This window comes from Gadus macrocephalus, chromosome 15, assembly GCF_031168955.1.
Source record: "Gadus macrocephalus chromosome 15, ASM3116895v1".
Classification (NCBI taxonomy): Eukaryota; Metazoa; Chordata; class Actinopteri; order Gadiformes; family Gadidae; genus Gadus; species Gadus macrocephalus.
In genome coordinates, this window is record NC_082396.1 from 16866888 (window position 1) to 16882800 (window position 15913).

The 15913-nt window shown below is 43.3% G+C and overlaps 1 long non-coding RNA gene across 2 annotated transcripts; it reads right to left on the reverse strand.

Moving 5' to 3' along the window:
• Window positions 1–263: 263 nt before the first annotated feature.
• Window positions 264–10278, reverse strand: LOC132473724 (uncharacterized). 2 transcript variants are annotated; one of them, XR_009529460.1, is made up of 3 exons: window positions 10154–10278; window positions 1066–1185; window positions 264–624 (listed from the first exon to the last, which is right to left on the reverse strand). It is a non-coding gene; the product is annotated as an uncharacterized LOC132473724 (long non-coding RNA). The 2 variants fall into 2 exon arrangements; XR_009529459.1 differs by lacking the exon at window positions 10154–10278 and adding an exon at window positions 1797–2020.
• Between the last annotated feature and the right edge of the window lie 5635 nt (window positions 10279–15913).

The following is a 15913-nucleotide window of genomic DNA, read 5'->3' on the forward strand; positions in this document are numbered from 1 at the left end:
ACTTCTCTGCAGAAGGGACCCTCTCGTGGCATGACACCATCGTATAGTGCAGTGCACAACAACCCCAAAACGGCTCTTTTAAGAGCCACCCACACAAAACAAAAGGGATTCCTTCATTATTATTAAATTGTTATTAAAATTGTTCAATTAAGTAGTGTAATTAAAAATGTATATTTGTGTCCATGCATGCTAGAACTTAAAATCATATATTGAGAGAAGAGTTGTGAGAAATATTTTATTTAAAAAATAAAAATAATAAAAATAACATAGAACAATATAATATAAACAGAACAGAACAATAACAAATGAACAGTTAACAGTGACATCAGCCTAGTTCTTTCCCTGGAGAGATTGTCACCACCACTAGCTAATAAGCTTAAATAGGTTCCAATTGAACGGTGAAATTAGAATGGTCAAATATGACTTTATGGATTTGGAATTTAACGTACTCCAGTACTTCAGGTGGCAATCTATCCAGGGAAGGAACTAGGCCCATGGCAAAGTGCTCATTCCCAGAAAGCGGGGTAGGGGTAGGCACAGAATTATGCCTCTGCAGGGCCTGGAGGATGGCTGTCTGGACAGTATTCCCCTCCGGTACCCTGGCTGCTCTCTTCCTCTTCGTCGCTGTATGGAATGTAAAACACCATCATTTGTAAGTTAGTGCAATACTTCACAAGTGAAAAGCCTGTTGAACATGCATGCGTGTTTGGTTTGAAGTGTTGTAACTTTAACTTATAGTAGTAATTAGGGCTGTCTAACGCGTTCATTTCGATTAATTAATCAGGGGAGGATCAAGAAATTACGAGAGAGAGAGAGAAGGGAGAGAAACGAACGGTAGGCTATACAGCTGTTTATAAACGGGCATAAAAGTGTCGTATAGGTATGCGATTAATTTAGATGAATTAATCACAGAGCCTGTAATTAATTTGATAAATTTTTTAAATTGCTTGACGGCACTAGTAGTAATCCATAAACCGTCTTCTTATCAGTTAAAGCTTAAACGGTTAGCCATAAACATAGTTGAACCCCTGAAATTAATGCTATACATCTTTGTCCTGTACATACCGCCCTGTGGTCTTGGGGCAGGGGCAGCCTCAGGGACAGGTACACAGGAAGGGCCAGCGGCAGGGACAGGGGCAGGAGCAGCATCAGCGTCCTCTGGGTCTGACTCACTGCTGGGCTGGTCTATGTTATTGAGAAAGAAGACTTGTTTTTTTTTTGCTTGGATGATATATATCTATATTGCACATTAAAGATAGACAGAATCGTGCCGCACTGTAAATCGTTCCTGTGGCCATAATACAGGAGCTGTACGTGTCTTCACTTGTCAACAAACCTGTATTGTGCGATGCTGCTGCCTGCTCAAGCTCCTCATCTTCTCCTGCCCCTGACAGTGGAGTCTCTGGAGCCCCGTCCCCCTCAACCTCCTCTGCCCCCAGAGGTAAATTGCTGCTGGTCTCCCTCGGGGTGACAAAGGGGTCGAGGAAGGACAGGACCCTAGCAAATTTCCACGTGTCCGCTGACCCGCTCTTTTTTCCCTCCTTTTCATTCTTTTTGTGTCTCATGTACCTGTCCCTGAGTGACTTCCACCTCCTGCGACATACGTCCACTGACAAGAACATATATACATATTAAGTTGTGTAACCTGACAAGCGGGACAGTCTGTTGTAGTAGTATCACTTAATATTACTGCTAACTGGTGCTACCGCTAACCAGCGCTAACTTTTTTCATAGTAGAACACAACCGATAGCTGAAGCCAAGCAAAATACACACACACATTATTCACTGATCTTACCAGGAACGCCAATATCCTCTGCCACGTCGACCCACGCCCTCTCTGTTTTGTTCCTGTCCCTGTACGACACCATCGTGGTGTCGTACAGGACAGGACGGCCGCACACGGCGACGATGATATTTTGATCCACCTCCATTTCTGTTCGTGTAGTGTCTGTAGTGTTGATCAGCAGAGAAATAGTCCGCCAAGACGTTGAGGTTGCTTAGTAACCAGAGACTCTGTCCATGCAAGTGAACGGAGCGTTCCCTCTTGGTCATAACTATCAAACCAAACATCCTTCACATTCACCGAGCGAACATTATGAAAGTAAAATGCACATTTCTCGCTAGAAATGTTTCCATAAAAGCATTTAATGGCGTAACTATGTTACTATTTCCACACAGAATAAAGAAAGATGTCGGCCGTATGCTTCTGTCCAAGCTCACTACTCTCTGCCAGTGACGTCGGGTCAAGCTCAACGCTGATTGGGCAACACGGCTAATCGTCATGCGTATGAGCGTAAAAAGTTACATTTTTTGAACTCTTGAAATGTACGCGATATACGCGCCTCATACGCGCGTAAAATGTTGCTTATACGCGTATTACGCGTAAACCAATGGTTCCCTATGGAAAAAATGGCGATTTCATACGCGAAGTACGCGAGATACGCGTCTGGTGTGGCCGCACCTTAAAGCTACAGTGAGTAAGGAGACAGAGTCTGGGGCAAGCAAAAAAAGAAGAAAGTATGAACATGAATATTTAAACTTGGGATTTTCATGGACTGGATCTGAAGATGCTCCACTGCCACAGTGTGTGGTTTGCAAAGAGGTGCTAGCTAATGACGGTATGAGACCATAAATGTGATAAATAGTTGTGTTTAACAATGTAAAAAAAGTAACCTTGCTTTATATTACATTACCCACACAGACTGATCACGTTATGTGATTGAGGTAAGGAAATTTGTATGGATTTTGACTACAAAACTATTTTGATGGCACTGCTCTCGTGCAGTTTTTGATGCCACTGACCTTTACACTGAAGCAGTGCAGTAGCAACATCTAACCGTGCCTGATGAACAGCCCGTGGAGATGTCTGGTCATCACTGATGTCTCCGTAACGGAGATAATCATCTGCAAACTGCAAAATTGCATTTTAGGGGGTCATCCCTACGTTCCCCAGGTCCTATGTTCCATGGGTGCAAAGAGTTAGGGTCAGGTTTAGGGTGGGGTTAACCTTAAACCATAACCAATCGGAGGAGAGACATTCTAACCAATCACAGGCCAATCAGAGGCGATGGTGCTGACATCTGTGGCTGGAGTAGTTATTGCAGCTTATGTGTTCGAACCTGCTTCCTAGTGGCTATGTGAGGGTAATGCAGCTTGTGTGTTCGATCCTCCTTCCTAGTGGCTATGTTGGGGCAGCTTATGTGCTTAAAATACGTAACAATTAACATCATAGATTTACGGATTAATTAATATAATGATGTAATATAATGGTATTATCTGTAACCAGTGTGCGAAATACCCGTCCATATTCGGGGGGGGGGGTCCCCATCTCCCGATTTTTGCGCAATACCGATCTAAATGTTGTCAATATGCAGTAGGCCTATCGTTACAATATTTCATGAATGCGAGCCAAGACAATCAGTCTATAGCCGGGGTCATCCCTATGTTCCCCGTTCTGCATGGTAAAAAAATGTCCTATGTTCCCTGTTTTTCCCAAAAAGGGTCCTATGTTCCCCTGTAGCCATACATACCGGGGAGCATAGGACCCTTTTTCGGAAAAGTGGGGAACATAGGACCCTTTTCCCAGAAAAGGGTCCTATGTTCCCCGCAATCTATCAATCTTTAAAAATATTTAAACTTTGACGCGACATTCGCGTGATGACAGCCAATCAGCGTTCAACCGGCCAACTCAGTGCAGTGCAGTCCAGGGTGAACTGCAGACATCACCACGGCGGGTGCGCTCTCTCTCTCTCATTCTCTCTCTCTCTCTCTCTCTCTCTCTCTTACCTTAAGTTAAAATAGACCAAAGATGCCTTGGCTCAACTTTGTGGTTAAGACAGGCGATGTCCTGCTTTAATCCAGGTTCTGACAAACGGAACTGGGTCGAATTTGTCCAGAGGAGGTCCGTTGAGGTCCATAAAAAAGGGTGAAGACAGGCTGTCTTCGCGCAACCTGTTGCGCATCTGGTTGTCCGTGTTATTAACGGTGGAAAAGCCTCGTTCGCACTCAGCTGACGTGCTATGCGCATACTTTCCAATGTTTTCCCCGGTGCAGTGCCCTGTAATTTCCAGTCTCGAAACTGCTCTACGGCCTCCCTGGTTGGTAATCCAAGCGCTTTCGCATTTCGCAAGGCTGTGTACTTCTGGTTCGCCATGCAAAAGCAGGTCCCCCTGCTCTCCTGGCCAAAAAAGCTTGTCAAGAGCTTTAAGCATCATGACCAAATTTGACTCCGGTAATCACTTAGTTAGAGACGCAATCACTGATTCATAAAACCGAGACCTGTTTATTTTTCGCCCTGCCTTCACTCGGCCCTGTTTCGTATTTTAAGCACAAAAGCTGCCCCCACATAGCCACTAGGAAGCAGGATCGAAAATACAAGCTGCATTACCCTCACATAGCCACTAAGAAGCAGGATCGAACTGCTGGCAACCCATCTTATGGTGAATATTTGACCTATTTTCAGTATTTCCATGTCGAGCTTGGCCACTGCTTCTCTAAGCAATCTTTGACTGATTGTAAAGTGAGTATAACTTTGAAATAAAGAACTCAAACTGATTATTGCCAGCCACTTCTTTAAGAGCATCTTTGACAGGCAGTGTACAGACTGCACGTTCGGAAACCTTTCCTTGAGTCTAACGACAAGCCCACTGGCTTTTCCTGCCAGCACCGCAGCTCCATCGGTGGCAATGCTTATCAGGTGCATCATCCATTCCCGCTTTAAGTAGACTCGCCATCATCAAGTTAAAAATGGATTCAGCATCGACCCCATCTGTAAGTTCCACTAGATTCAGGAAAACAATCTACATTCCCCTTGCCGCTGACATCACATTTTACGAAGAGTATTAGGTAGGCCCTGCCATGAATGGTGCTTTCATCAATTGTGATTGACACCCGTGAATCCATTTCCTTGGCATCGTGACTTATTATTTCTGCGCATGCATGGTCAGATTTGTGGATATTACCAACTTCGGCTCCATTTAGCTCCTGCATTGTCATTAGTGGGTTGAGCTTTTTGTAGGATAGCCATTCTTTTGCCACGGTGTAAGCTGTTCTGAACGAGACTGTGGTTGTCGTAAGTAACTCCGACTGTATGTCAATGAACGTGTTTGGGAGGGTGTCTTTCCCTTACATCTGCGCTATTTCCACTGACCTTGTGTGGGCCTAGGGTTGCCACCTTGGATTTGGGAAAAAAAGGGACACTCGATCAAATGTTTGGGGCGGAGGGCTCGGCCATTATTACCAGTTCAGACTGACCAATGAACATACAATTCGGACAAAGGAGACGGAAACAAAGTCATGTTAATAAATGTATTCGTTCAGGAGTCGTTCGCGAATCGTTCGTTCAGTCGAGTTTCCGGTAGCACTAACTCCACTGAGTCTGACTGACTCAGCTAGGGTGACCAGACGTCCTCTTTTTCCCGGACATGTCCTCTTTTCGAGACCTAAAAAATGCGTCTGGCAGGGATTCCAAAAACGTCCGGTATTTTGCCTCGTCGCAAAAAAAATAAATAATATTATTGTTATTATTATTATTTATTTTTTTGCCTCGTCGCATATTTGTGTTTCTGGGTCTTTCACATAACCTACTAGTTATTACCATTGTATATGTCTACGGTTATTACGGCCTTCCAAGTTCTGGAAATGGTATCTCCCTTACGTTCCACCTTCTTGCGCGAGCTGACTGTAGAGAGAGTCTGTCATTGGGCGACCGATCTCAGGGTTGCCAGAGCCACGATAATTATCCTCCAAATACGACCATTTTGGGCCTTTGGTACGTTACTTTGCCATTTCCAATCTGGCAACATTGAGCACCTTGCCGCTTCCACTCTGTTTACAACAGCACATTACATCTGCAGCCATGCCTAAACGTAAATGTAAGTTCACGGACAAACTAAAGAAAAAAAAAAAAGTAATTTATTATTTAGAATATTGTATTTGTTATCATTATTGCTTTAATATATGAGGAGGACTGAAAAGTTTCTAATTTTCTTATTTTAATGTGGCCATATAAAGATTTTATTATTTAGAATGTTTTATTTGTTATCATTATTGACACATTTAAATGCCACAAAAAAGATTTGTTTTACATTTGCACTTTGCAATTTTGTTAAAGTTCAATAAATAGATGTTCATATTGTCATTTCATTTGTGACATTTGTATGCATTCACATGGTCATGGTGCGGCATGCTACTACACCCCCCCCCCCCCCCCCCCCCCCCCCCCCCCCCGCTACGAAGTGTCCTCTTTTTTACAAACTCAAATCTGGTCACCCTAACTCAGCTGAGAACTGTGCAATGGCGTCCACTCCATGATGCGATTAACTGCTACCGGAATCGATTCACCGGAAACTCGGTGGAGGAGTCGTTCGCGAATCAGCCTAGTTTCCTGTAGCGGTGAATCGCATCATGGAATGCACGCCATTGCACGGTTCTCACCTGAGTCAGTCAGACTCAGTGGAGTTAGTGCTACCGGAAACTCGTTCGTTCGTTCAGTCAAGTTTCCGGTGATTCGAATGGTGAACGAGACGAACGAACGAACGAGAGAAACGAACCGGTTCGGTTTGTTCGTCCTAAAGGCTCGTTCATTCAAACCGGTTTGCGAACGAACGAGCCAACACTAGTGGATGTACACCAGCAGATAATTTCAGTCAAGCAGCCATGTCAACACACTAGACTAGAACACAGAGAGAGACATCACATGAGACTTGATCACAAACTTTCAACATTGCTATTATTTCAACATTTATATTTTTGTATTTCTTGTTTGTTTTGGTGTTGTGAGTGTGTGTGTGTTTGATTAGGCCTATACGTATGTGATTAGATTAGTATGTGTTTATGTTTGCACGAGACTCGGAATGTATGGTTAATATAACTGTATTTATGGACTCCAGGAAGAATAGCTATGCTACTGTGCTGCTGCAAATGAATATCCAATAAAAAATAAATTAATCGATGATCAATATGGGCTATTGGAATTTTATGAAGACCCCCATGAAACTAGCCGTGCTATCTATGAGCAAATTGTGGATATTATAGAAAAAAATGGCCTGCATGTAAATCAGATAACCGTTGACCGTATACCGTTTTTTTCGTACTGGTGGCTTGCATGTTTTATTTGCTCCATCTCCTTCCTCGTCAGTCTCTCCTCCCATTGCAAATGAAGACGCAGCGCTCAACTCCACTCACACTGAGTGACTTTCCTCCATTTTAATATGTTTATGTTCAAAATTGTGTTCCCGCTCTGTCTGAGAAGCGCAAGAATGCGGCGTCACGGTCACGTACGCATAGACGGGAAGAAAACTGGGACAATTTTAAGAGCCATAGAAGCACAGGAACCGTATTAGACTACAGAACGAAAGTAATCAAATGAGGTGTTTGCATTTCCCCCCAAAAAACAGGACAAATTGTGTCCCGGGAGAGATTGTTAGAAAAGAGAACAATTCTGGGAAAAACGGGACGGGTGGCAACACTATGTGGGCCTGGCTGTCCCTGTGTTTGTATATTTTCTTCCGTAGCCTCTTTGCTTCAGAGCTCGTAACATCACTGTTGATCCATTCTTCTGCGAGGTGTACACCCGGGCCCTTTCTGACAGTAGCAATGTTTTTGCAATTCTACAGACTAAACACCCCAATTTTCCTGCGTTAATGTCAAGCCAAGCGTTGCGATCTTTCCATTCGCCCATCTGCTTCAGTGTCCAACCAGCCAGAAAGTCACTTAGCCTCAACTGCACGTTGTTCTTCTTCTGGGGAGCCACTGGGTGGGAGAGAATCCTCTGTTCTTGCCACTGTGCTAGCTGTACCAGCATCGTCTTTAGGCTCCTCTTCATCTCTGAGTGCCACCTTTTTGGATGTGAATCCAAAGTGTGCGAGTGATACATTCACGGGCTTTCGCTTGCTAGCCATTTTTAGTATAACTCAACATAAGTCTTTATTCTGTTTGGCGCGCATGGCTAATTTGCATAGAGCACAGGACTGGCTGGTTCCGCTTGGCAAAAAATAGCACATTAGTTGCGAATGAATGTTTTGAATTCTGAATGCTGGACATGGTGAGCATAAAAGATTGAAGTGACCATTAATATATATATAAAATATATATATATTTGAGACCCCCCTCAAATTTTGCTTTTGAGGCTTTCAGGGGGGCTCATGGGTCAATCGGGGGGGGGGGTTGAGCCCCCCCGGATCCCCCCGTATTTCGCACACTGTCTGTAACCCATTTTCTGAAGCCAGGCGTGATACTTAAAAATACATTTTGATGACCCTGGTGTGTGCTACATAGCAGCCCAGGTGTGACATAAAATGCATTTTTTTTTTTTTCATTTAAACTTAATACAAAGTTATTTTGAGCCATTTTGTAAAATTTGGGGTTAGCTGAGCCAGCTAAATATCACCACCTAAATACAGTAGGCTAGTGTTGCCTCTTGCTGCACCAGTAGTAGTAGCTGCTAACCTATAGGTCGAACTACTGGTTGTTCTTCCCGAGGACAAATTTGCGCGATAAACACCACAAAATGAAGTTGTTGTATGTCTCCACCTGTCGTCTTCTCCCCTGCAAATGATCCTGTAGAAAATAAATTACACTGGCTGAAAAGACGGAGCGCACAATCATTAAGTTATTGATTTTTCTCTAGTCAAAGCGTATGCCTACTTGGCTCAGTTAAAATGCAGTTAAAATGCATGGGCACATTAATTTAAGTTAGATTTTCTTTTGTAGAACAATGTTAAAGGACAAATTTATAAACAACAATCTTTGCAAGTAGTAAAAAAAAAAAAACCTTCTTTATCTTCAGTATTTATTTACTTGTATTGAAATTTGATTTGATTTTTAATCTTTTTTATTATTAGTATATTCTCCACAGGAATAATTGGAAGAACGCTCCATCTAGCTCCCCTCCACAGCCAGTTACAGCAACGATCCTCCAGCTCCAGCTCCATTCAGGCCGTGAAGGTGGACAGCTTTCTCTGAGCTGCTATGGCCGTTTGCTGTTTGCTCAGCCTCCTGTTCCTCTCACGGATTTCCCCCCCGAGCCTGCACTTCACAATTTTTTTAATTGCTATTGTCTCTTATAGGCTGGCATGCTCAGGGTGTGAGCTGAAGAGGCTGTTGAACACCCCCAGACTGCCCAGAGCCCTCTCCATTTTTTTTGGTGATCTGGGTGAGAGGCCAGAAAGCGTCAGAATTTGCGTTCCCTGCAAATTCCCCCTCCAAAAGCTGGATGGCAGCGAAAAACCCTTCCGAAGGCCTCATTAGGTTTGCCGTTGCGGTGTATTCTTTTGCCTCCAGGAAGGGCTGGTCCTCACTTGTGGCGTAGTTGTGGTCCTGATGTCTGGCACCCAACAGCAGCACCTCACAGTGTGGACAGGCCTGGACAATTTCCTCCTTTTGAAGGACCCGGACAAGCCAGCCAGCAACGTAGAACAGGCCCTCCTCCTGGATACAATCGCCAACAGTCTACAAGTAAGAGAATATACAGTGTTACATTGAATATGAGCATGATCATATGTGAATGTCTTTCATGTGATTTATGACTGTAGCGGTGTGTCAATGCAGTATTTTGTCTTGTTGAGATAACCTGATCTTCCACAATGTCCGATACCACTAGTTCTTCATCCTCAATCTCTGTTGTCAGGGAGGTAGGGAGGGCCTGTGAGGTCATTGGAGCTGTTGAGGTGGAGGGGATTGCGTCCTCTGAGATACTAGCGAGGAGGGTTGTCCCGTCATCCAGCTCGCAGTTTGATGCAGAAAGAGCAGGTATAATGTTTGATGCACTCAAACCCCTGAGTGCAGCGGCGAATTCCCTCCCACTGGGATTGTATTTGTGCCCCCCTTTGCCCCGAATCAAGGAGAATAGGTTCTTTAAAAAAAAAAAGCAGATGGTCAAAATCCTAGTTTTCAACAGGTAACTTTTTTATTTGCAAAGTAATTGTATGTTTCCCTACCTCAATGAAGTCCTGGTTAAATTTTGAGGTGCAGAGATACATCAGTCCTGTATCTATGCACCTCTTGTGGACAAGAAGGACACTTTTTATGGAGAGGCACATTCCGTGCTGGGAAGGTGGTGGCTTACACTGAGATCTGGGGGCGTTAGTGTGTTCCTTAGCCTAGATGTTGATTTGGTGCAGTTAGATTGTTTGTCTTTTCTTATTGACTGACCTGAACTGCCAGCTTGCCCCCCAGCTGATGCATTCCCTCAGGAAGTTCTCCTTCTCCTGGTTTCCTGAGCCTAGGGGTCATTGCCAGGGGTTAGAATCCTTGACGGATCTGCAAGTAGGATAGTTGTAGGTAGATGGTCGTAGTTAGTGGGGTCAAGTTAGGTAGGCTGTAGTTAGTAAGTTGTAGGTTTGTAAAGTTAAGGTACTATATATTTTTTTACATAATTACCTGGAATTTAGCACATTAAAAAGGTGATTTAATTTGGCTACACAGTCAGCTGTATCTTTTGCCTCTGCTTGCTGTCTGCAATGTTACCATCGCAGAAATGCCTGGATCACAACAGATACGACAATTGAATAGGTGGTCAGTGTCACATTACAATCTGCAGTTAGCTATCGAAGAAAAGTTTTTGAGAAGATGAAAAATGTACCAGCAGAGACAGTGTGGCTGAACACCTGTGTATCCAAACTGACATCTTTGAAAATGCTGGCAGCAGAATGTGCTTATCAGTTAGCTTCGGGGCCATTCGAATAGTACTGTGGAGCTTGTCCAGCTCATAGAATTGGCTGATGTGCTTCCAAAGAATATTTTTTCCTTGTGTCTAAGGATGTAAATAAATACGTATGTGAATCATTATGATATCTTGTATGTTCAGTATGAGTCCTTGCAATTGTGATTGCTTTGTTTACTGTGCTTACCTGTGTAGACCATGTTTGAACAGGTTGTTCCTGATTGATTTCAGAAGGTGAGGGACATCAAAAATCACAGGAACCCTCTGAACCCTCACCAGGATACAGTGGGACTCCTCACCTCCCAGAGGGTTCAGGCTAGCCCCAAGGTTCCGCACGGTTCACCGCACAACGGTGGGTAATGAAGAGAGACCGCAGTGTGTTGGGCAAGTTACTTTAAATGAGTAACTTAGTTACAGTTACTAGTTACTTCTTTCAAAAGTACTCAGTTGCTTTAAGTTACTCGTTACATTCAAGGTAACTAGTTACTAGGGAAAGTTTTTTTTTCTTAATTATCTTATTAATGTGTTGCCTCCCTAACTGGATAGCTAGGGACCACAAGCGCAATGCGCCACCTAGTGACCTGAACGTGCCATAGCAGTGTAGTAGTGGGAGTGCAAATGAATGAAATATTTCCATTGTTTCCAACTGTTTCCAAACCTCTACAAATGCACACACATTATTTTGGGGTTGATGTGGCATAGTGTTCAACAAAACAAATGTAAAAATTTGATCATTGTACCCGGTAGCACTATGATGAAGCAGTGGATCAACAAAACACAACATACAGTATGTTTTTAAACTTTTGATAGGCATATTTATTGTAGCCATTGAAACAGGTACAAAGTATAGGTTTGGCAGTGCAAAAATTAAACTGTGCCTCAGACCATTTAGCAACTGTAGGAATCAATAATAGTGCAAAACTGATACAATAGATGTATACAATGTAAACACAGTGAGGTTTATCCGTTCTTTGTAACCTTAACTCAAAACTGCTAAACTCCACCAACTGGAGACCTCATCATCAATAATGATGGGCAAACTTAAAAGTATTTTCAGCCTCACAAAGAGAAACTAAATAAATAAAAAGTACTTTCAGCCTCATAAACATAGTTAATGTTTAACAAAAATAATATTTCCTCCACTCTGGCCGTTTGGATAAATGAAACAACTGATTAAATCAATAATGGTGGATAAAGTGCTTTAGTAGTCTATATCAGTCTTTGTCTATACATCTCCATCATCAGTCTGTCTGTAGCACACACACACACACACACACACACACACACACACACACACACACACACACACACACACACACACACACACACTTGGAAATTACACTTAATATGAACTAGGGCTGGTAACATCCCCCAGAAATTAAATTCGAATATTGGTCTTAAAAAATGGTCCGAATATCGAATATATTCGAATATTCTTATTAATTAATTAATTATTTTTTCCCCGCGGAGAATAGGACTTGTTATTGTAACAGTACCCCATTATATCCACCAGAGGGCGTGCACACCGCTAAATGTCAAGAAAAACGACCAGTGGTAGTCAAACACTGATTTATTTTCTGTCTTCAGACAAAATCCAAGCGTCATGTTCAACATGTTACATTTAGTGCAACTTCAGTGCAATTAGTGCAAAACTGTACACTCTTACTTAGCCAGCTTTTAGAGTTGAACCACTGAACAGGAGGTTGAATTGGCCCACAGCTCACAGTTACAGAAATGAATATTAGCCTGTAGAACATAAACAAACATTAAGTAGGCCAGCAGCCAATTGTAAACAGTCGATGAAAGTATTTGACATACTGTTCATTTATGCAAATTGCAAAACAAACTATTGCAAAAACAGAACACCTTTCACAGTTATTAGGCTGGCGTGTAATAGGCTATGCCGACATAGTTGCCTACTAAATGAAATAATATTTTAGCCAGTCATTTTTCACAAGTTAAATAAAATCAACCACAACTGAAAGAAACAAGCAGGCCACAAATTAACTCAAAACACGACTGTTGGACTAGGCCTACAGATTGTTCGCCAAAAATACCAGACGGTCTACTTGTTCAGCGGCGAGTGCTGAGCGTTTTTTATTGACAATGTTGCCGGCTGAGGAAAAGACGCGCTCTGATCGTACACAGGGGCGGATCTAGCCATTTTGGGGCCCTAGGCAAAATATAGACATGGGGCCCTCATTTTTGAAACACGTACACAAAACAAATAACCATCCCAATACTCTTAGAATCGCAATAAACCCATAGTGCACTGCCACTCAACTCTCCACAGTAAAATCAGTTTCAGATTTCTCCAGCCTTTGCCAAAATTACATGTTTATTACTCAAACGAGAGAGAGAGAGATTAGAATTTCCATTCTCTGCCAGAGATACAAAATGATCTTGCACTTAACAGAACTAAAATACAAAATGGATATGAGTCTATGAAAACCACCATTTACATTTAAACAGGACCAATGAAAAGATTTTTTGTGTGGACAGGAATAACAGTGGCTGTGTGTGTGAGTGAGAGACAGGCAAAGCAGTGGTTCAGTGTGAGTGAGTGAGTGAGTGAGTGAGTGAGTGAGTGAGTGAGTGAGTGAGTGACAGGAGGAGAGAGAGAGAGAGAGAGAGAGAGAGAGAGAGAGAGAGAGAGAGAGAGAGAGAGAGAGAGAGAGAGAGGGGGGGTGTTTAGGTGTGCAAGTGGTTAAGTTCTCCATCTTCAAATGTCCATTTTCCCTGTTGCCTTCACCATTTCATGTGAGTAAAACAGTGTGTGTGTGTGTGTGTGTGTGTGTGTGTGTGTGTGTGTGTGTGAGAGTATGTGAGTGAGTGACTGAGTGAGTGGCAAAGCTCTGTGTGTGTGAGACAAAGCATTTGTAAACACAAAGTCCTACTGTTGTCGTCTTCTCAAAAGTCTTCATATCAGAGAAAAGTGGTGAGCAGCAGTATAGAACCCCAACAGCAGAGCCTGTCGCAAGTTCAGCAGCGGCTGCTGTGGCAGCAGCAGGTGTAAAAAATGAAGTCAATTTCGGCAGTGTATCTGCAATTCTTTTCTTCTCAGCTTTTTGTTTTCGTTTAGCACAACCACTATCATAATTCCGCCGCTTCATTTTCACCGAGTCGCATCCCTCTGCTTTGGTTTGAAGTACGTTATTTCGCGCTGCGCGCGTTAGTACGTAATCATATTCTGGACTAGTCCAATGCACAATGGAGGGGGGCATGTGTGCTGGAAAATTATTATTTAGGCATTAGTTCGGCGTTATGTTGATATTTTTGTTATTATTTTACACTAGAAATGTTTTTTTTTTTTTTACTTTACATAAGTAATGGCTGGGGGGGTCAGATTTGGGGGGCCCCTAATAAAGACAGATTTGGTTGGGGCCCTAGGCACTTGCCTAGGTTTGCCTAATGGAAGATCCGCTTCTGATCGTACAGATGTGCCGGGTACCGTGAGGTATTTTTTCGCCACCTGTGCGATGTGCGGGTACCTCGCACTGCCTGTAGTTTTCCACCACAGGAGAGGGTCTGCGTCGGGAGGCAGCTGTGGCTCTCTTTCGTAGATGACTAGCTCCCCATGCAGATCGTATTCAGCAGCTCTTGTCTGCTGCGGGTAGACTTGGGAAAATAGATCCCCCATTGCAGAAAGGGAACTTTTGCAGGGGGCTTCTGGTGGGGCGGGCAATTCTGACCCTTCTCTGCCGCTGCTATAGCTGTAATCTCGGCAAGCACTTTAGCATGGACTTCATGTTGCCTTCCATGATCTAAATGACCCAGGCAGTGGAAGCGAGGGTCAAGATAACTGGCTGTGTTCAGAAACATGAAGACGTCACCGTCTTCTGAGTAGCGCTTATTTAGATCAGCCGTTATCTTTGCCTTCATTTCTTTCAGAGCTGCAGTGTCGCCGTCTGTCTCCTGTCTCAAATGAGACAGAAGAACGTGCTTCATTGGGAGAACAGCTAACGCTGTCGGGTATTTATCGGTGGATAAAGCCACTGTAGAGACTTTGAATGGCCTGAGAATGTCCTTTACCTGCAGTAGGACAAATGAATAAAAAAAGAAAATCCATGAAGAGCTGTGCCTATTGCCTTTGCCATAAACTTCAACTTGGCACATATTTAGTAATTACATATAAATTAAATAAATGAATTCATATAGCTCACCTTTTCCAGCTGAATCCATTCACTCGTGGACAGCTCAAGGTTGGACAGCTTTTTGTCAAAGATGACAGCAGCCACTGGTGCTTGTTGCTCCAGAGCCCGACAAATCATGTCGTATGTACTGTTCCATCTTGTCGCGCAGTCGTTGATCAGTTTGTCCCTTTTCAGCATTTGCAACTGCTTCTGCTTTTCTTCCAGGAGGTAACTGGCGGTGGTTGAATGGTTGAAGTAGGCAGCAGTACGTTTCAATCTGGCAACACTGTTCTCTATAGATCTCACCCCTAGCCCCTTTCGGACAGCTAGGTTAATAGTATGTGCGAAACACGGCACGTTCATGGTCTTCATGTGCCTCTCAACTGCGTTCACATAGTTAGCTGCATCATCCGTTGTCACGGCAACGACCGACTCCAGCTGCACGCCAAACTCCTGCAAACCATCCATAATAGACTTCGATACGTTCTCCGCTGTATGACTTTCTCTGAGCTCTCCCGTTTTAAGCACATAGTCCTTCATCTCCCAATTCTCTGTGATAACATGGGCAGTCACGGTGACAAATGCATCATTGGCAAGGGAAGTCCATCCGTCTGTGGTCAACGCTACGGCTTTGTCCTTGATTGTAATTTTCACTGTACTGGCGGTGGCATCATACAGTTTAACAATCCTATTATTAACAGTTCCACGGGAAGGGACTTGATAGCGTGGATTTATTTCGTGGATAAATTTCTGAAAACCTACGCCGTCAACTATACTGATTGGCCGCATGTCTTTGCAAATGAACTCCGTTAACTTTTTAGTGATGGCCTCTTGTTTTGCAGCGGGAAGAGAAGTGGTCGGGCTGTAAAACGCTGTTAGCTTGGGTTGTTTGGGAAGCGGGCCGTCTGCTTCGTCTTCACCAACTTTGTTCCATTCGGTCGGGTGAACAACTATTAAATGCATCCTCAAATTTGTGGTAGTCGAGTGATATGCCAGTTCCGCATCGCATAACTTGCAAACAGCCTTGGATTTGTCGACAACTTTAACTCCAACTGACCAGAATCCAAAAAAGCGCCAAACAGTACTTCTTAAATTATCTGGCTTAACAATCACTTT